We start from the raw sequence: 20,778 nt of genomic DNA, 5'->3' as shown, positions 1-20,778 counted from the left end.
ATTGCATGGAATTTCCTGTACCAATTTAGGGCAAAGCAATAGGACATTCGTAAGTGGGTTCCATGTTGAGGAATCAAGACTGCCATTTTGAAGTGATGCTGATTAGTCTTTTAACCAGAGATAGATCATGGAAAAGAGACACTGGATCTTTCTACCTTGTTTTAGGTCATCAATTTTCTTCCAGTTTAGGTAACAGAATTTATGTCATCCATTAATTGAGTTTTAAGTTCAGCTTCAGGACAGATAATTTGTGAGGGCAAATTATTGTTAGGCTCTGCCAATATATTGACTGTCACTATTTGTTATGAAGCTGAAGGTTAGTTTTCATTGAATATTTTATAGATTTAGACAGGTGGAGGCAGAAATATGTAACTAAAATCTATTTTTAGAACAGAGGACATATTTTAATTATATCAAGAATCATAATTTAATATATAGATCACTGACCTTTCCCCAGATTATTCTTTCCTTTTTTGAGGGGGAAGCTGGATATAAACTGACAGTTAAAAAATTGTAAAGAAATCAACTTGCTCATTTTCATTGTGTATTTTTGCTCTCAAGCATTTTCCATGAACTGTGTGTGGATTTATTGCCTGCATTGGATGACAAAGTCTTGAGTATTGCTGCTAAGGTAAAGTGGTCTCTTGTAAAATTAATTTTCTCACTCTGAATGTAGTTTTGCATAGTATTTACTTTTCAAACTTAGCAGTGGTTTACCTGTCGTTGTTTTATGGTGGTAATGGAAAGTGGGTCAGAGAAAAACATATATATGGCTAGTTGATTGAAAAAATGTGTTTAACTTTGGTAACTAACAAAGATTGATAAGTACTGTGACAGGGTAGGAGCTGAAAAAAAAATGAACTGGAAAATAAGTAGTGACAGGAAAATCACATTAGGAAATGCTTTCTCCAATAGAGGAAATATGAAATTTGATTAAGCTTTATTTGGATAAATACTAATACTTTGACTTTTAAATCATATGAGTGTGACTTTCATAATATTTATGCCTGTATAACTCTTCAGTGGATCAAATTATTTGCAGTAATCATGGAATCTTCCTGGTAACTTTTAGTTGCAAAAAGGTTCAGCACATAGCATATAGCTTTTGTTCTTGGAAACTTATTATTTTGGTATCATATAGTTTTTAGGAGAGATTGTTTCTCTACTTACATTACTGGTTCTGTAGTGAGACTAAAATAATATTAAAAATTGTAGAAAAATAGCTGAGTGTGGTGGTGTACACCTGTAGTCCCTGCTACTTGGGAGTTTGATGCAGGAAGATTGCTTGATCCCAGGAGTTTGAGAACAGCCTGGGCAACATAACAAGACTGTATCTGATTTAAAAATATAAATTGTGGAAACGTAGAAATTTAAATTTATGTTCTCAAAATTTGTATTGCAAAGGGATTTTTGTGTGTTTTATGAGTTGTCCATGAAGAGTTTATATAAAACACTTCATCTAATTGAATAACATGTATTTTGCTGCAAATAACCAGTTCTAGAAGCAGAGACTCTTAATACCAATATGGTAAGTCTTTATCATCATAATTTTGTCATTATAGTTTATTTAAAATATTTACTTGGCTGGGCGTGGTGGCTCACACCTGTAATCCCAGCACTTTTGGAGGCTGAGGTGAGTAGATCACCTGAGGTCAGGAGTTCAAGATCAGCCTGGCCAACGTGGTGAAACCCTGTCTCTAAAAAAAAAAAAAAAAAAAAAAAGAAGCACAAAAATTAACCAGGCGTGATGCTGCATGCCTGTAATCCCAGCTGCTCAGGAGGCCACGGTGGGAGAATCGCTTGAACCTGGGAGGCGGAGGTTGCAGTGAGCCAAGATCGCACCATTGCACTCCAACCTGGGTGACAGAGAAAGACTACATCTTAAAAAATAAAATAACCACTCAAAGTCCTTATATCCTATTCTGAAATTTTGAATGTCAGAAGGTTTTCTATTTAGTTGTTTAAATAATCATTGGAAGCTCCTGCATACTATAGGCTACTGGAGGTCAGTAAACATATTTGTGTGTATCCTAGAGTACCTAGAATACAGTCTTCCATGTAAGAAGCATTTTACTTGTTGTTTTTTGAGATGGGGTTTCACTCTGTCACCCAGGCTGGAGGGCACTGGTGAGATCTTGGCTCACTCCGATCTCCATTTCCTGGGCTCAGGAGATCCTCACACTTCAGCCATCCAAGTAGTTGAAACAATAGAGCTATGTCACCATAGACCTGTGTCACCATGCTCGGCTGAGTTTTGTAGAGACAGGGTTTTGCCTTGTTGCCCAGGCTGGTCTTTAACTGTTGGGCTCAAGTGTTCTGCCCGCCTCAGCCTCTCAAAGTTCTGGGGTTACAGGCATGAGACATTCAGCCTTAATAGTTGTTTAATCTGAATAAATACACAAATGAATTTTTATATAATGGAATGTTATAAGTAATATAATATACCTAATGTATCTAACAATTAAATATTGTATTTAAAATATTGCTTACATTTGTATTATTTTTTAATATTTAAGGGCATATAAGTTTTGATGTGTTATGTTGAGAAATTATGCCATAATTAAAAAGGAAAAAAATTAGAAATAGGTCATCAGTAGCAAAGAGGGTTACAATATATTTTCCAGTATCATTGAACTGGAATCTTAACATTGAGATTTTAGATTAACATTTCTTAAGCTTTTTATTAGTCCCAACTCACATTCTATTAAATATACCCTTTCAAGCCATACATTACCTTTTATTATTATTATTGCTATTATATTTTAAGTTCTCGGGTACATGTGCACAACGTGCAGGTTTGTTACATATGTATACATGTGCCATGTTGCTGTGCTGCACCCATTAACTCATCATTTACATTAGACATATCTCCTAATGCTATCCCTTCCCCCTCCCCCCACCCCACAACAGGCCCCAGTGTGTGATGTTCCCCTTCCTGTATCTAAGTGTTCTCATTGTTCAGTTCCCACCTATGAGTGAGAACATGCAGTGTTTGGTTTTCTCTCCTTGTGACAGTTTGCTCAGAATGATGGTTTCCAGCTTTATCCATGTCCCTACAAAGGACATGAAGTCATCCTTTTTTATGGCTGCATAGTATTCCATGATGTATATGTGCCACATTTTCTTAATCCAGTCTATCATTGTTGGACATTTGGGTTGGTTCCAAGTCTTTGCTATTGTGAATAGTGCTGCAATAAACATACGTGTGCATGTGTCTTTATAGCAGCATGATTTATAATCCTTTGGTTATATACCCAATAATGGGATGACTGGGTCAAATGACATTTCTAGTTCTAGATCCTTGAGGAATCGCCAGACTGTCTTCCACAATGGTTGAACTAGTTTACAGTCCCACCAACAGTGTAAAACTGTTCCTATTTCTCCACATCCTCTCCAGCACCTGTTGTTTCCTGACTTTTTAATGATTGCCATTCTAACTGGTGTGAGATGGTATCTCATTATGGTTTTGATTTGCATTTCTCTGATGGCAAGTGATGATGAGCATTTTTTCATGTGTCTGCCATACATTACTCTTTAGAATTCTGGTGACCAATTCTTTTTCTGGGTGGAACGTTGATGGAAAGGTCCAGTTTTCTCTCTCTGTTATAATAATGTTCTTTCAGGTAGTGGTAGTTGACCATGTTTAGCTAATTGAATGTCTTATAGTAATAAACTCTATCACAGAAGTACTTACAAAAAACTAATTGTAGCATAAATATTAATAAATTGAAAATATTTTAGCTTAGAAGTTTTTAGCATACAATTAAATACTTTATACCATACCAATTATTTGTTCTTTGAGACCTTGACACAGTAAGGTTTATATTCTAAATGTATTTTTAGCAATTAAATATCAAATCTAAACCAATTAGTCTAATAGAGGAGACTTGTTCAATCACATGTTTATATTTTTCTCTCTATGAAAAAGAATCTAAATTGGCCTTTTTTCACTATGCAGCCATTACTGTATTTCTGGACTGCTCCCAGTTTGTCAGCTGAACAGTTCTGGCTGCAGCTTGTCTGATGACGGATAGCACAGCCCCTCAATCTCAGTGCTCCACAGAGTGCTTGTGAAGGCAGCACCACAGCAACAGTTGCTCAGAGGGAACGGATTCAGTAGCCTTGGTTTAGCAATAGAGTCCAGGGTTTTCAGCTCAGTGTCTTTAGCCTGTCTGCTGGTCATGTCAGTTATGTACTATTCCATCCAGGAGGTGTTATTTACATTGTAGTACATACATAGTCATTGCCTACTGAGTCATACACAGAGAAAAGTAAGTTATAAATTATGTGCCCCCCATTTGCTGCAACTCTCAGTGGTGAGAAGAATGATTCAGTGCAGCTATAGGAGACTACTTCCATTGGCATGCCACCTGCCTAACATACACAATTTTGTTAAGATACACAATAAAATTATTATGCTAATAGCAAATATTTTATGTAGCTCACTATGTTCCACGTACTCTTGTAAGTGCTTCATGTTAGTCCCCAGTTAAACACCTGGTTGGGGGAGGTGGCTCATGCAAGTAATCCTAGCATTTTGGAAGGCTGAGGCAGGAGGATCGCTTGAGCCCAGGAGTTTGAGATCAGCCACAGCAATATAATGAGAACCTGTCTTTAAAAAATAAATAAATAAATAAATAAATAAATAAATAAATAAATAAATAAATACTTAGAGGCATGGTGGTGCATGCCTGTAGTCCCAGCTACATTGGGAGGCTGTGGTAGGAGGGTCGCTTGACTTTGGAATATTGAGGCTGCAGTGAGTGTTGATCAAGCCACTACACTCCAGTCTGAGTAACAGAGTGAGACTCTGTCTCATAAATAAAACGTTTTGTATAGATTCCCATAGAAGTGAGTTAGACATCAGGCATAGTATTATTAGCCACGTTGATGTCTGCCTTGGGAGTAAAACATAATAAGGGACAGCATTAAACCATCTCAGTCAATAGCCTCTAACTTCTCAAGAAGGTTCTTATCTCCTGAATTTCTAAGCAAGAGACTACCTGGATGAAGACGTTTGGTGGACACCGTTTTGAGATGAAGAATCTCAAATGGGAAGAAGGGAGATGTCTACTTGACTGGAGCTTCCCAATGGTATATTTGAGTGTCACCTGAAAGAAACTTTAGAAACTTTAGAACAAGACTTTCATCATGCCATATCTCTATGGAAAAGGAAACTCTTTAAAAGAAAACAAAGGCAAACAATTGATAATCTGATTCTCATGGGAAAGTTTTCATTATAAAAGAAAAAAAGGGCTGGGTGCCATGGCTCATGTCTGTAATCCCAACATTTTGAGAGGCTGAGGTGGGTGGATTACCTGAGGTCAGGAGTTCAAAAACAGCCTGGCCAACATGGTGAAACCCTGTCTCTACTGAAAATACAAAAATTAGCCAGGCATGGTGGTGTGCACCTGTAGTCCCAGCTACTTGGGAGGCTGAGGCAGGAGAATCACTTGAACCCAGGAGGTGGAAGTTGCAGTAAGCCAAGATGGCGCCACTGCACTCCAGCCTGGATGACACAGTGTGACTCATCTCAAAAAAAAAAAAAAAGAAAAAGGAAAAAAGGGACAAAGTATACTGGTCCAAAAAAGAAGAAAGAAAGAAAGAAAGGACAAAGTATACTGGTCAATATCGTAATGGTGAGACTGTCCCCCTTTGAGATTAGAAAATAACGGTATACTCAAAGTAACATCAATAAGAACCAACATAAAATAGACAAGATTCACTATCTAAAAAAGTAATCTGCACCAAGTAGCAATGTCTGAGCGTGTGTTTGAGAATATTGTCTATAATATGTGTACTAGAAGGAAGAGGCCTCAAGAAAAAGGTCAGAGCTGGAAATGTAGATTAGGGAATCTAGGTCAAAGTTTTGAGATTTTAGGAGTCCTGAGAGAATTTAAAAAGTGGAATAGCAGCCAGGCGTGGTGGCTCATGCCTGTAATCCCAGCACTTTGGGAGGCCAAGGCAGGCAGATCATGAGGTCAGGAGTTCAAGATCAGTCTGGCCAACATAGTGAAACCCCATCTCTACTAAAAATATGAAAAATTAGCCGGGCATGGTAGCACACGCTTGTAATCCTAGCTACTTGGGAGGGTGAGGCAGGAGAATCGCTTGAACCCAGAAGGTGGAGGTTGCGGTGAGCTGAGATTGTGCCACTGCACTCCAGCCTGGGTGACAGTGGGGGACTCCATCTCAAAAACAAACAAACAGAAAGGAATAGGACTGAAGAACAGAGGTTGCTGCATTTAGAAATGAAGCGGGGTCAGAGGAGCAGAGGGAACATTTGGTCACTGCTCGCAGCTGCTGCTGAGTAAAGCAGGATAAAGTCCTTCATGACCCTTGGACTTTTTTATTAGAATTATTAAAAATCAGATTTCCATATTAAAAACACAATAAGTGATGAAAAATAGATTTCTGGATGAGACCATGTGTCACAGAGTCCAATGGAAGGGGAGAAACAGGATAATAGAAAAACCACAAAAAGTAGACAAAAGTTGTGTTTTTGTTTATTATAGAAAAAAACTTTATTTAAAGAGAAAGGGTTAAGAGAAAGGGAAAAACTGAAACCTGTGGGTGAATACTTACAGAGAATGACAGTATTTAGCTCAACCTGAAGACAGATGAGGATCAAAAATGTAATGGGAAATAGATAAGAGTTTTCTAAAAATCTTCTTAGACGTAATTTAAGAAAACTTGGAATATCTTAAACTATTAATGACAATGTTTCCAGAGCATCTTTAAAAAGTGAAATGTAAATATAACTACACATTTTTTACTAACCCTTAGTATTTTATGTGTAAAAACCCTTGTTTGTAACAAACATTTTTGGCAGTTTAAATTTCAGAAAATATAATGAAAGTATGTATCATTTTTAGCAGTTTTAGGAAAAGTGACTATTTCTGAAATCTGCCCTTATTGGCATCAGGCTTATAAAATGCACTTTATACCCCTGCCTAAATACATATTACTCATCAACTTATGAGAAATAATATTTTTAAGAAAAAGAGGGTCTCTAGATTTTACAAAAATAATTTTAAACACTTTTTTTAAGCCTGAAGAAAAAAATGAAGAATTAAGGAAACCTTTTGTGTTAGTATCATCACTGGAGTATAATGTGAATCAAATAAGAAAGAAAAATCATGAATTAGAAGAAGAGGCAACTGGGTATGGTTTTCATATTGTAGAACATGTTAATCATTTATTAATTGATTTAGTTCTAATTTTACTTGACTAAAACTGAGATACAAATTCATTTTATGTCTCCATTTTCATAATTAAATGAATTCTATTTTAAAATGTATTTCAGAAACTCACAACACAACTTTATAGGCATGTGCATCATGGGGTTGGGAGTCAGCTGAGCTGCTGGGGCAAGGTTGGGATAAAAAAACTTATATTAAAATATGTATAAAAGAGAAACAACATAATCTGAAAATTTTTTGAATGCCAAAATATTATACTTATTTATTTATTTATTTTTATTTTTATTTATTATTTTTTTTTGAGACAGTGCCTCTGTCTCCCAGGCTGGAGTGCAATGGTGCCATCTTGGCTCACTGCAGCCTATGCCTCCAAGCAATTCTCCTGCCTCAGCCTCCTGAGTAGCTGGGATTGCAGGCATGTGCAACCACACCCGGCTAATTTTTGTATTTTTTAGTAGAGAGGAGGTTTTGAAAAGTTGGTCAGGCTGGTCTCAAACTCCTGACCTCGTGATCTGCCTGACTCAGCCTCCCAAAGTGGCATGAGCCACCATGCCCAGCCGCTTATTCTTTAATGATTTTGAAAACAATGACAAAGTCTTGGACATATAATGTCAAGTCCACTCTTCATTATCTAGTTTGAATTTTTATTTCTGAAGATATTTTTGCTGTCTGTGGTCATCTTTTCTTCCTTTTGTAGTATCCTCTACTGCATTCAAATTCTTTAAAGAAGACCTATTGTGTCATTCTTTAACATCAAAATGTATCTTGATATATAGCTTATATTTTGTTTCTGCTTCTTTTTCTTTTAGATATAAAACATGGAAATTTACTCATTTTACACAGATACCTCCGTTGTATACACGAAGTATACATGTTATTAAACTTCTGTTTTACAGAAATAAATTTCATATATATAAAAATATGTGTATAACTTAAAAGTAAAATGAGCATTCATGTTTTGATCACAGATTTTTTTTTAAAAAAATGGAATGTGTCTTTGAAGCCCTGAACACAGCTACTTTTCTATTTATTTACTGAGCACTTAAATTGGTTTTCTGATTCTAATCTACATTTTTCTGTCATTGCCTTTCTCTACATGGTTTTGTATCTCTTTCATTTTGTTGACATTATGTCAGCAAAGATCTCTAGATCTCTTCTTCAAAGTCTTTAAATCGTCACACATCTCTCTGCTCCTTTCTTGGTCTTCTCTTTTTCTACATTGAATAATGTCCTTGATGCTTTTTGTGTGTACTTTTTTTTCTTCTTATAGACTGTGAATGGGTATCAAAATGTAATTTTTTGTCTTTCTCAAATGTATGTGTTTTACTTTTTTATCTTGGTTACTCATTTCTAGGTTATGGCTTATATTTAGTAATAGGTTATTTTATCTTAGCATACCAACATGGATATGAATAGTTTATTTACAAAAAGTGTACGGTTAGGCCAGGTGTGGTGGCTCACACTTGTAATCACAGCATTTTGGGAGGCCAAGGTGGGTGGATCATTTGAGGTCAGGAGTTCAAGACCAGTCTGACCATTCAAGGCCAGTCTGACCAACATGGTGAAACCCCATCTTTACTAAAAATACAAAATGAGCTAGGCGTGGTGATACATGTCTGTAATCCCAGCTACTTGGGAGGCTGAGGCAGGAGAATCACTTGAATCCAGGAGGCAGAGGTTGCAGTAAGCCAAGATCACAGCATTGCATTTCAGCCCAGGCAAGAAGAGTGAAATTCCATCTCAAAAAAAAAACAAAAAAACAAAACAAAAACTGTATGGTTGTAAAACCACTTTACCTGCCATATATGCCATAAAATTGTTCTTCATATTATTTATCTAAGATTATAATTTCATATAGAGTGCTTCCAAACTATGCTCAGTTGAAACTGAAAGGATCATAGTTTATAGATGTGTTTCTTTGATATGCTATAACATAATATCGTTTAAACAATTATTAAATATTTACTCTTAAAAATATTTGACTTAGTAATTCTGTACATTTCTGCAGATATAAGAAACTCCTGGAAATGACAATAAATGTGTTAAGTGTATTTGGAAATGAAGACTTCGATTGCCATAGAGACTTAAAAACAGATCAACTGAAAATGAATATTCTGATTAAGAAGCTAAAAAATAAGATAATTTAAAAAAAATTATCTTAAGGTCTAGATTACATGTGTGAGATGTGCAGGTTTGTTACATAGGTAAACGTGTGCCATGATGGTTTGCTGCACCTGTCAATCCATCACCTAGATATTAAGCCCCACAGGAATTAGCTATTGATCTTGATGCTCTACCTCTTGACCCCAACAGGCCCCAGTGTTTGTTGTTCCCCTCCCCGAGTCCATGTGTTCTCATCGTTCAGCTCCCACTTATAAGTGAGAAAATGTAGTGTTTGGTTTTTTGTTCCTGCATTAGTTTGCTGAGGATAACTGCTTCGAGTTCATCCATGTCCCTGCAAAGAGCATGATCTCATTCATTTTTATGGCTCCATGGTGTATGTATACCACATTTTCTTTATCCCATCTATCACTGATGGACATCTGGGTTGATTCCATGTCTTTGCTATTGTGAATAGTGCTGCAATGAACATACAAATGCACGTATCTTTATAACAGAATAACTTATATTCCAACATACGGTAATTTTAAATCAGTTTTGGGATTAAAAATCACGTAATTTGGGAACATATTGATAATAGAAAAACCCAAATTCTGCCAAAATATGTTGAGAAAATAGAGGGTAAATATATATTTTCAGACTTTAAATGCATCAGCCTCTTAGTTCATCTTCCCCAGATCTGGGAAGACCTAGAAGGGAAGAGATTGGGCTACATTAATGAGGGCCATTTCAATCTCTTGGCCCTGCAGCAACCATTTCAAAATATGTCAGAAAAATATATTTGGGGCTTAAATATTTTGATTTCCTTCAGCTTCTTCTCTCTGTGATGCTGTACCAGAATCAGGTGAGAAAGTAAGCCACATTATAAGAGTTAATAAAACCCATCTGATGAGATTTAATAGTTTGAAGTGTGTGATTCTCAGACCCTTTAGATAGAAATTGGGGCCAAAGAAAACAAGGTCTTATTCCTCAATATAAATCTCTCAGTGCTTTAAGCAGTCAAAGAAAGATTTTTCATTTAATTTTACAGAATTGATACTAATGAAAAGGATAGTTTTAAAAATATAAACCTCTTTTCTATAAAAAGGACATGCTGTTGATTCTCTTATGTCTTTAACTCTGGCCAGTGATCTGAAACCAAGCAGTACCTGTCTCCAGACCACTAGTACCAAATTAATTTGGGGGGGGCTGGGTAACAGGTTTATTGAGAAATAATGAACATACCATGCAAGTCACTCATTTAAAATATACGAGTCATTGACTTTAGTATTTTCAGAGAGTTATGCAGTCATCATTACAATCAATTTTAGAACATTTTCATCACCCTGAAAACAAACCCCACATCACTTAGCCATCTTCACTAGTTTTCCCTTCCTCCCTCAGCCGTAGGGAACCACCAACCTCCTTTATATACATTTGCCTATAAGCCTCTGAAATAAAAAGCAAGTGGTCTACTGTGACTGGCTTATTTCACTTAGCATAATTTTTCATGCTGCATCTGTGCTGTAGCAGGTATTGATGTGGGGTTTTTCTCATTAGTTCAGCTACATCTGGGTTCTTATGACCAGGAAAAATTAAGCACGCAGACACATTGAAGGGTGAGGAGGACAGAATTTATTAAGTGAAAGGAAAGCTCTCAGCAAAGAGAGTGGTCCTGCAAACAGGTTTCCACCTCACAATTGAATACCAGGAGCACATGAGCTGAAGCGGCCAGGCTCCTCCCCTGCATAAGGCGTGAATTCCTGGTGGCTCCACCCCATCCCCCCAGTGCATGTGGGCCTCTGGTCTGCTGCAGGCATGTCCAGGCAAGACAAGTCCAGGTTCCCTTATCTGCACTTAACATCTGGTGTAAACACTTGTGGAGCTTGTTGGAGATTCTCCAGGGACCCTTCCATATCTGCCTAGGCATTTTGCTGTCTCCTCCTAATACAGTATCAGTACTTAATTTCTTCTTATTGCTGAGTGATATTCCATTGTATGGATACATCAAACAGTTTATTTATCCATTCACCAGGTGATGGACTTTTGGGTTCTTTCCCACCCAAAGGTGATGGACGTTCTGGTTCTTTCCACTTTTTGACTCATATTAGTAATGCTGCTGTAAACATTTATGTATGAGTTTTTGTGCTTGCATGATTTTTATTTTTCTGGAGTATATACTTATGACTGGAATTTCTGGGTCGTATGGTAACTTCATGCTTAACCTTTTGAGGAGCTGCCAGTTTGTTTTCCAAAGCGGCTGCATCACTTTACATCCCCAGCAGCACTGGATAAGGGTTTTGATTTCTTTACATTTTTCCTAACACTTATTTTCTCTTTATTGAACAAAGATTTTATCCTGTGGTGTGAAGTGATACCACATGTGGTTTTGATTTACATTTTCCTAATGACTAATTACATCAAGCATCTATTAATGTGCTCATTATCCATCTTTACATCTTCTTTGCAGATACATCTATTCAAAATCTTTGCCCATTTTTCAAATTGAATTATCTTGTTACTCATGAATTGCAAAGGTTCTTTACATATCCTATATATGTAAGTCGCTTATCAGGTATATGCTTTTCAGATACTTTCTTCTACTTAGTGTCTTGCCTTTTCACTTCTTGATACTGTCTTCTCAGGCACAGCAGTTTTCAATTTTGAAGTCCATTGAATCCATTTTTCCTTTGGAGTCATGGCTAAGAAAACACTGCCAAATGCAGTCACAAAGATTTATGCCAGTGTTTTCTTCTGAGAGTTTTATAGTTTTAGCTGTTACAGTTAACTGTTTTATTTTGAGTTAATTTTTAAAAAAGATATTTGGTCCTAATTTATTTATTTTTTGCATATGGATACCCAGTTGTCCCAGCACCATTTGTTGAAAAGACTATTCTTTTCCGATTTTGTTCTTTTGTTAACTTTATATAAAATCAATTGACTGTAAATGCACAAGTTTATTTTTAGATTATCAATTCTTACTTTGTTTATGTCTATTATTATGCCAAGGCCAAAATGAATTTACTGAGAAGTTTTTTTCAATCATTTTGCATATTACCAGTTGTCTTATGTCGTAATAAAAATTAAATTTAGTGGAATATCTTTAATTTCACCTTTTGTGTCTCAAAGGAGTCTCTGGGCCAGCTTATACCTTACTTACTCTAAGACATGATGGGAAGCCAGGCCTATAAGACACACTTTATTTCTTTTTTCTCCATTCAAATCTTTAGTCTCTTTTCCATTGCCTCCTGCTATAGTTTTGTTTTCAGTAAGTTTTGGTCACAGGATCTGCTGACATAGTCTAATATTTAGTGCATTATGTTTTGCTAACTCATTATAATTCATAGAATCTTCCATAGATGTTTACCATCCAGGAAGGAGAAGTTTAAGTCTGAGCCGCCAGCTTTCCTCAGTGGAAATCAAGTGAAGTCATCATCTTGCAGTTCACAGATCCTCTTTCCACCTGGTAGCTGGTTCTCTTGGGTAGCACTGTGGCTAATCCTTTTCTTGGTGCAGATCTTGCATTCTCAGAAACCACAGTTAGCTGTATTGACCGCCTTTTACTGAAACAGAGAGGCACAGCTCTGCTTTCTAGCTCAGTAGAGGATTCTTGGAATATAAAGTTTGACTCATTCCAAGAAAAGGTCTTAGGAGTGCAGCACTTCAAAATCAGGTAATGTTCGGGCAATTTATCAGAGACACATAGTAGATTAGTATTTTGACTTTCAAAATTTCAGAGCCAAGTTGTGTGCTATAGAGAAGTCTTGTGGTATAGCATAGAGATGGGATGGTCTTAACTTCTCCAAACAAACAAGCTTGAAGTAAGGTAAAGGAGAAATTGCATTTGATTGCTTAACACTCAAAGCAACTATGTTTATTTTACTTCTGTGAAGACTAAAAATCATTTCATAATGTTCTCCTTATTTCCTCATTGAGAAAAGGAAAATAAAAATTAAATACTAGATTGATTAATAAATACTGAAAGCTTATCTTTTAGAATTTTAGTTAATTCATATCAGGTAAATGTCTGATTTTGATTGTGTAACCAAGTATTTCTAGTTTTTTTTCATACCATATGTCTTCTTCTTGCTTCCCAGTCTTATTTCCTAACTTGAGGGGAAACTGTAAGGAGACACCCTTGCCTTGTTATCAGAGTTCATAATTGAAGGAGTTTTAGGAAAAGTTCCTCCTCAGCAGCTTATGTCTCTGTCCTGGTTATCTGCTGCTTCTCAATAATGTTTTCCATCAATACATTAACCTCAACATGTGTTAGATCTTACTTTAAAGGAGACTCTTTTCTGCTGCATAAGTTATGTTTCCTGTTGTCTCTTTTTAAAACTTATTTTTCTAATGATTACCCAGAGTTTTGTGGCTTAAAAGAAAAATATTTATTTTGTTAATGAACCTGTGGTTTGGAAAAAGCTTGGCCAGGACAGATTGTCTCTACTCCCCTCAGCTTCCCTAGGAACAGCTATCAGTTGGGGAAATGGAATCCTCTGAAGCGTTGCTCGCCCACATGTTTGATGGTTGATGCTGGCCATTGGCTGGAACCTTGGTTGGGACAGGCAGCATGAACACTGACACTGGCACTGCCAGGTTCTCTTTGTGGCCTGAGTGCTCTCACAATCTGGGGGCTGGGTTCCAAGGGAAAGCAGTCTGAGATAGGTAAGCCACATGGTATCCCTTTTACTGCATTCTATTCATTAGGAGGAAGTCAGTAAGGTTGGCCCATATTCTGTTTTTTTAAATGGGATCAATGTAACTTCTCTTTTGTTTTAATTGACACATATATACATAATTATGGGTTATAGAGTGATATTCTGATACATGTAAATAGGGTGTAATGATCAAGCTAACTAGCACATTTACTACTTCAACCATTTTTCATTTCTTTGAATTGTGAACATTCACAATCTTCTGGCTTTTAAAAAATATACAATAAATCATAGTTAACCATATTCACCCTACAATGCCACAGAACACCAGAACTCATTCTTCTTATCTAACTGTAATTCTATATCCATTAACCAACCTACCTTCCCCTACTTCTTTGAGATTTTTGTTGTTGTTAAGAGACAGGGTCTTGCTAGTGTAGTCTGGGCTCTGGGCAACTGTAGTCACCCAGATGGGAGACAGTGGTTTGATCATAGTTCACTGCAGCCCCCAACTCTTGGGCTCATGTGATCCTCACACCTCAGCCTCCTGAGAAGCTAGGATTATGAGTATGCACCCTTGCACCCGTCTGATTTTTGACTTTATAGAAATATCTCCCTATGCTGCCCAGGTGCTCTGGAACTTTTGGTCTCAAGTGACTCTCCTGTCTTTGTCTTTCTAAGTGCTAGGAAATTACAGACATCAGCCATGTTGCCCAGCCCTCAATTTTTCTTTAGCTCCCACACAGGAGTGAGAATGTGCAGTATTTATCTTTCTGTGTCTGCACTTAACATAACATCCCCCAGACTGATACACGTGGCCACGATAACAGGATTTAATTCCTTTATACGGTGAATAGTATTCCACTGTGTATGTGTGCCACAGTTTTTTGTCTTTTCATTTGGTGATGGATATGTAGGTTGATTCCATACACTAGCCATTGTGACTAGTGCTACAATAAACATATGAGGACAGGTATCCTTTTGATCTATTGTTTTCTTTTCTGTTGACTGAATACCCAGTAGTGGGCTTGCTGGATCCCTCGGCAGTTCCATTATTAATTTTTTGAGGAAACCTCATGTTGTTTTCTATAGTGGCTGCACTAATTTACCTTCCCACCAACAGCACGTAAGAGTTTACTGTTCTCTGGAACCTCACCAGCATTTTTTTTTAATATTTTCTGTGATGATAATTTATTCAAATTGAAGCAAAATTATATCATATTGTAGATTTGATTTGTATTTCTCTGAGGATTAGTGATACTGAGCATTGTTAAATTTATTTATTGGCTATTTGTATTTCTTTTTTCTAAAAAAAAAGTATAGTTAGATATTTTGCCCAATTTTGAACTCAGATTTTTTTTTTAACTGTCAAGTTGTTTGAATTTCTTGTACATTTTGGATATTAGTCCCTTATTAGATTAATAGCTTGATGATATTTTCTCCCATTCTACAAGTTTTCTCTTCACTCAGTTGTTAGCTGGACAGAAGCTTTTTAGGTTAATGTAGTACCATTTTTCTATCATTTGTTTTTTGCCTATGCTTCTGATATCTTACCCATAAAAATCTTTGTGCAGACTGTCCTCAAGAATTTTCCCTATGTTTACTTATAGTAGTTTGATAATTTTGGGCCTTACATTTCAGTCTTCAATTGATTCTGAGTTTATGTTGTTATATGGTGTTACATAGGAATCTAGTATCATTCTTCTCCATATGGATATTTAGTTTTCCCAGTGCCATTCATTTGAAGAGGCTGTCCTTTCCCCAGTGTATGTTCTTGGCATGTTCATCCAAAATCACTTGGCTGGAAATATGTGGATTTATTTCTGGGTGCTGTATTCTGTGGCCTTTACCCCAAGAATCATTACTTCTTAAAATGCAACTCAAATTAGCATGAAACATTTGCAGTTTAAGGAAAGGTTTATGGCATCAGAATACTTATTTATAGGATTCATTATTTTGTGTTTTTTTGAGATAGGGTCTTTGTCTGTCATCCAGACAGAAGGGCAGTGATGTGGTCATAATTCACTGCAGCCCTGAACTCTGGGTACAAACCATCCTTTTGCCTCGGTCTCCCAAATAGCTGGGTCTACAGACATGAGCCACCATGCCTGGCTAATTTAAAAAACACCTTTTTTTGTAGAGACGGGGGCCTCACTATGTTGCTCTGGCTGATCTCAAATTCCTGGCCTCAAGTAATCTTTCTGCCACAGCTTTTTAAAGTGCTAGGATTACAGGCATGACCCACCATGCCTAGTATAGAGTGTTATATTATTTTCAAAGTCTTATTCCTAGAGCCATTTATTGACTTTGGCCTAAATAACTCAGTGTGATATTTCTGAAACTTTTTTTGACATATTATGGGGAATGATAATGAGGGAAGGGGGATAGACACTTTTTACTAAGAGATAGCTTAGTGCTACTTAAGGAGGAACAAAAATAAATTATCAGAAAAATAAAAGTAAGATGAAGTGCAAAAGTTCTGTGGCAAAGATGATGATAGTTAAATAATGTATTTTTGTGACTCATGGTAGCTTTAACTTTGTTCTTAAAATTCTGAGTATTTTAAGGGTTCACATTTGAAGAATCTACTGCACTACAGATAACAGTTTATTCTGAGTAAATGCATTTCAAAATTTGCTATTGATTTTGTATTAGATTATTCTCAGCCTACTTCATTATCAAGCTATACTATTTTATTCATGCAGTTTGATGATCTTACAGCAGAGAAGGAAGCTGTATCTTCAAAATGTGTCGATTTGGTAAAGACAATCAAGTTCTTCAACAGGAGTTATTATCTATGAAAAAAGTACAACAGGAATGTGAAAAACTTGAGGAGGATAAAAAGATGTTGGGGCCGGGCGCGGTGGCTCACGCCTGTAATCCCAGCACTTTGGGAGGCCGAGGCGGGCGGATCACGAGGTCAGGAGATCGAGACCATCCTGGCTAACACGGTGAAACCTCGTCTCTACTAAAAATACAAAAAATTAGCCGGGCGTGGTGGCAGGCGCCTGTAGTCCCAGCTACTTGGGAGGCTGAGGCAGGAGAATGGCGTGAACCTGGGAGGCGGAGCTTGCAGTGAGCCGAGATCGTGCCACTGCACTCCAGCCTGGGCGACAGAGCGAGACTCCGTCTCAAAAAAAAAAAAAAAAAAAAAAAAAAAAAAAAAAAAAAAAAAGATGTTGGAAGAAGAAATATTAAATCTTAAGACACATATGGAAAACAATATGGTAGAACTTAGTAAACTACAAGAATATAAACCGGAGCTAGATGAAAGGGCAATGCAGGCAGTAGAAAAATTAGAAGAAATCCATTTACAGGTTAGTTTTTTAAATCAGGTAAGTTTATCTGTAATGTGCTTTCCTTTATTTCACTGCAAATTATATTTTGGATATGTGTATATTGTGTTTCCTCTGCCTCTCTTGTAGCAATTTGCTTTGTAGAGTTTTAGAAAAAAAAATGGCATGTTTTTTCTTTTAAATATTTAAATTTCCATTATTATAACAAAATCAATCTTTCAGAGTAATGATTCTTACTATGGAGTCATTTGATGATTAAGACCAGTTGGCATAAGAAAAAGTTGTGATTTAGAAATTATGTGATACTTTTGAATTGGTCTTAAGCTACTTTGTTCATTGATCACTTTTTAAAATTATGAATGATTCTATTGCTTTTTATACGACCAGATTACATTAATACTAACATAATTATGATTTCAAATTTTTATAAATCAGACTTGATTCTGAATTCAGTTATTAGTTTTGATACTGCTGATAAACATTTTAAGCTTCAGCCTCTTTTTTTAACATATTCAAAATTGCTCTTTGAATCACTGGCTCAAAATGAAAGGCAACAAACATATAATAATTAGGTTATAATTGTTTTAAAAATATATTCTTTTCATTTGTTTTAGAAACAAGCACAATGTGAAAAACAATTAGAGCAGTTAAACAAGGGTAATACGGCTTCACTAAATAAGAAGGAACTCACACTTAAAGATGTGGAATGTAAATTCTCCAAAATGAAAACTACTTATGAAGAGGTTACAACCAAATTAGAAGAATACAAGGAAGGCTTTGCAGCAGCATTGAAAGCTAACAATTCCATGTCAAAAAAATTAACGAAGTAAGTCCAAACATACACTCATAGAAAATGAATTCAGCTCATTAATTTGTTTTGAAAGCATAATTTTTAGTGAGATGGCTTCAGGATATTAGTAGGAAGTCAATGCTAATTTGACAATGTAATTTTGGAAAATAATGTTAGTAAGTAATCTTACTTTTAAAATGTTATTCAAGGATAGTTTCTGTCTCTCCTCTCATTTTTTTTTTTTTTTTTGCTTTTGTATGGCTTTTTTCCCCTGAAAAGTCTCTTGTAGTTAATCTGTTAGTTTTTTTACTAAGTATTTTTGAAGCTTTATAATTAATAAAGTGATCTTGTTTTAAATTACTTGTCAGAATTTCCCTAAATAGTAATATTAATAAGTTTATTTTTCGGTAGATCACGACCTAAACCCAAAGTGTCAAGTGGTACTGCTACTCTGGGCACAATCGTTTTTGATTGTGATCTTTAGTATTATGACTAGAGGGTGCCTCAAGAAAGACTACCTGTGTAACATATTCAAGATGTTATAGAAAGGCATCCTTATGAAATAGGGAATAATTATCACAGGAATTTAAAGAAGTGTAATTCACAAAGCAGTTAAAAAATAACACCTTGTTCAGTCTGAAGGGGTGTGTGGAAGGCAGAAAGAACAAGTCCCACCTGCGGTGCCTTGGTCACAGTGCTGGGGGCTAATTGCCTTCAGAGATGCTTTAGTTCTTTTTGATCAACAACCAAACAATCTAGTTCTCCCCTAGGAGTTGTTGCTCTGAATTATTCCTCATTACCAAATGTTTAATTGGTCCTAGATAATTGGTGAAATGTACAAGGGTGAAACCTGAAACTGGTTTACTAAACACAAGTATTCCTAGATTTTTTTTGTTCATTTTAGTTTTCTTAACCTACATTAAGGAGCACAACATGATGTTTTGATATAATTATTTCTAGTGAAGTGGTTCTTATAATCAAGCAAATCAACATATTCCTTTTCCCATGTTGTTACCCTTTAAATACAAGTATTTCAAGTGGAATCTTCAGAATCTTACAAGTAGAGCCATTTTAGAAGGCAGCAAGTTTTACCCGTTGAGCCATACATCACTGGTAGCCATTTCTCTTCCCTGTCTACTTTGTTTGAGCTGCTTCTTCGGTATAAATTACCTTAGAAACACAGGTGCTTCTTTAGAATGATTTTAAAAGTATAATTCCTTACAACAGGTATGCTCTCACACATCTTCTGTGTGAAAACACTGTTTAGTGGGTAATTTGGTTTACTCTCAGGGCAAGTTTTTAAAAACTACAAGTCATTAAGAATCATTTAAGGAAAAATGAAATACTAAGCATCTGTCTTTGCTATCTTTATAGATCTAATAAGAAAATAGCAATGATCAGCACCAAGCTCCTTATGGAGAAAGAGCGGGTGAAATATTTTCTCAGCACTCTTCCTACAAGGCGAGGCCCAGAGTCACCTTGTGTTGAAAATCTTACTAGTATAGGACTCAACTGAAAATATATTCCCCAAATGCCCGTAAGAATTCCTACTTCAAACCCTCAGACCTCAAATAACTGCCAGAACTACTTGACTGAGGTTCGTTATATGACCGTTTCTCTTTAGGGTTTCATTTCTCTAGCGTAATTCTTGTTTTTAATTTGGTGAAATACTGAGTTGTTCTGTTGACTTATGCATGTTAAGTAAAGATCATAATTAGCTGTGTTAACACAGAAAGGAAATGGGAACTTTACATTTTTTAATTCCCTGGAGCTCTCATTTTTGAGAGATATCCATTTGCTAACTTTATTCAATAAATGTGACTAAACTGACATGTTTAAAATATCTTTAAAAGCTGCATTTAAGTTAGGTTTTAGAAATTGCATGTTATTGCCTTATAACTGATGATATACTTTGAGATACTTTGGCTTACTCTCTAATTGATTGTAGTTTAGCTGTGGTTCATACCACATTTTTTTTTTCTTTTTTTTGAGGCAGTGTCTCACTCTGTCACCCAGGCTGGAGTGTCGTGGTGCCATCTCCACTCACTGCAACCTCCACCTCCCGGGTTCAAGTGATTCTCCTGCCTCAGCCTCCCAAGTAGCTGAGACTACAAGCACCCACCATTACACCCAGCTAATGTTTGTATTTTCAGTAGAGACAGGGTTTCACCATATTGGCCAGGCTCTTCTTGAACTCCTGACCTTGTGATCTGCCTGCCTCAGCCTCTCAAAGTGCTGGGATTACAGGATGAGCCACCGCACCCGGCCCATGTCACTTTTAAAGTTTCTTTGCACCAGGCAGGTGCGGTGGCTCATGCCTGTAATCCCAGCACTTTGGGAGGCCGAGGCAGGAATGTCACGAGGTCAGAAGTTCAAGACCAGCCTGGCCAAGATGGTGAAACCCCGTCTCTACTAAAAGTACAAAAAAAAAAAAAAAAGCCAGGTGTGGTGGTGGGCACCTGTAATCCCAGCTACTAGGGAGGCTGAGGCAGAGAATTGCTTGAACCTGGGAGACAGAGGTTGCAGGAGCTGAGATCGCACCACTGCACTCCAGCCTGGGTAACAGGGAAAGACTCCGTCTTGAAAATAAAAAATTAAAAAAAAGTTTATTTGCACCATCTCAACTCTTCCCACCCATAATCACAACTGAATGATTGGCATCCAAACACTTTACCACATATGGATGTTTATTATTTAGGAGAATCCAAAATAATTGCATTTTATGAATTAAACCA

The 20,778-nt window shown here is 36.5% G+C and overlaps 1 pseudogene across 1 annotated transcript in view; it reads left to right on the top strand.

Annotated features, from left to right (window-relative positions):
• The window catches only part of LOC117977370 (ankyrin repeat domain-containing protein 18B-like), a 50,744-nt pseudogene that overhangs the window by 21,687 nt on the left and 8,279 nt on the right, over positions 1-20,778 (top strand). The window contains exons 6-11 of the transcript XR_010111166.1: positions 7,054-7,164; positions 9,211-9,338; positions 16,661-16,820; positions 17,134-17,274; positions 17,868-18,079; positions 19,418-19,640. The product of XR_010111166.1 is annotated as an ankyrin repeat domain-containing protein 18B-like (transcript). The remainder of the gene's footprint in view (positions 1-7,053; positions 7,165-9,210; positions 9,339-16,660; positions 16,821-17,133; positions 17,275-17,867; positions 18,080-19,417; positions 19,641-20,778) is intronic.

Source organism: Pan paniscus, chromosome 22 (genome assembly GCF_029289425.2).
Source record: "Pan paniscus chromosome 22, NHGRI_mPanPan1-v2.0_pri, whole genome shotgun sequence".
In the NCBI taxonomy this organism is placed as follows: Eukaryota; Metazoa; Chordata; class Mammalia; order Primates; family Hominidae; genus Pan; species Pan paniscus.
Note: the sequence above shows the minus strand (reverse complement) of the source record. Positions and strands in the feature narration are given on the sequence as shown.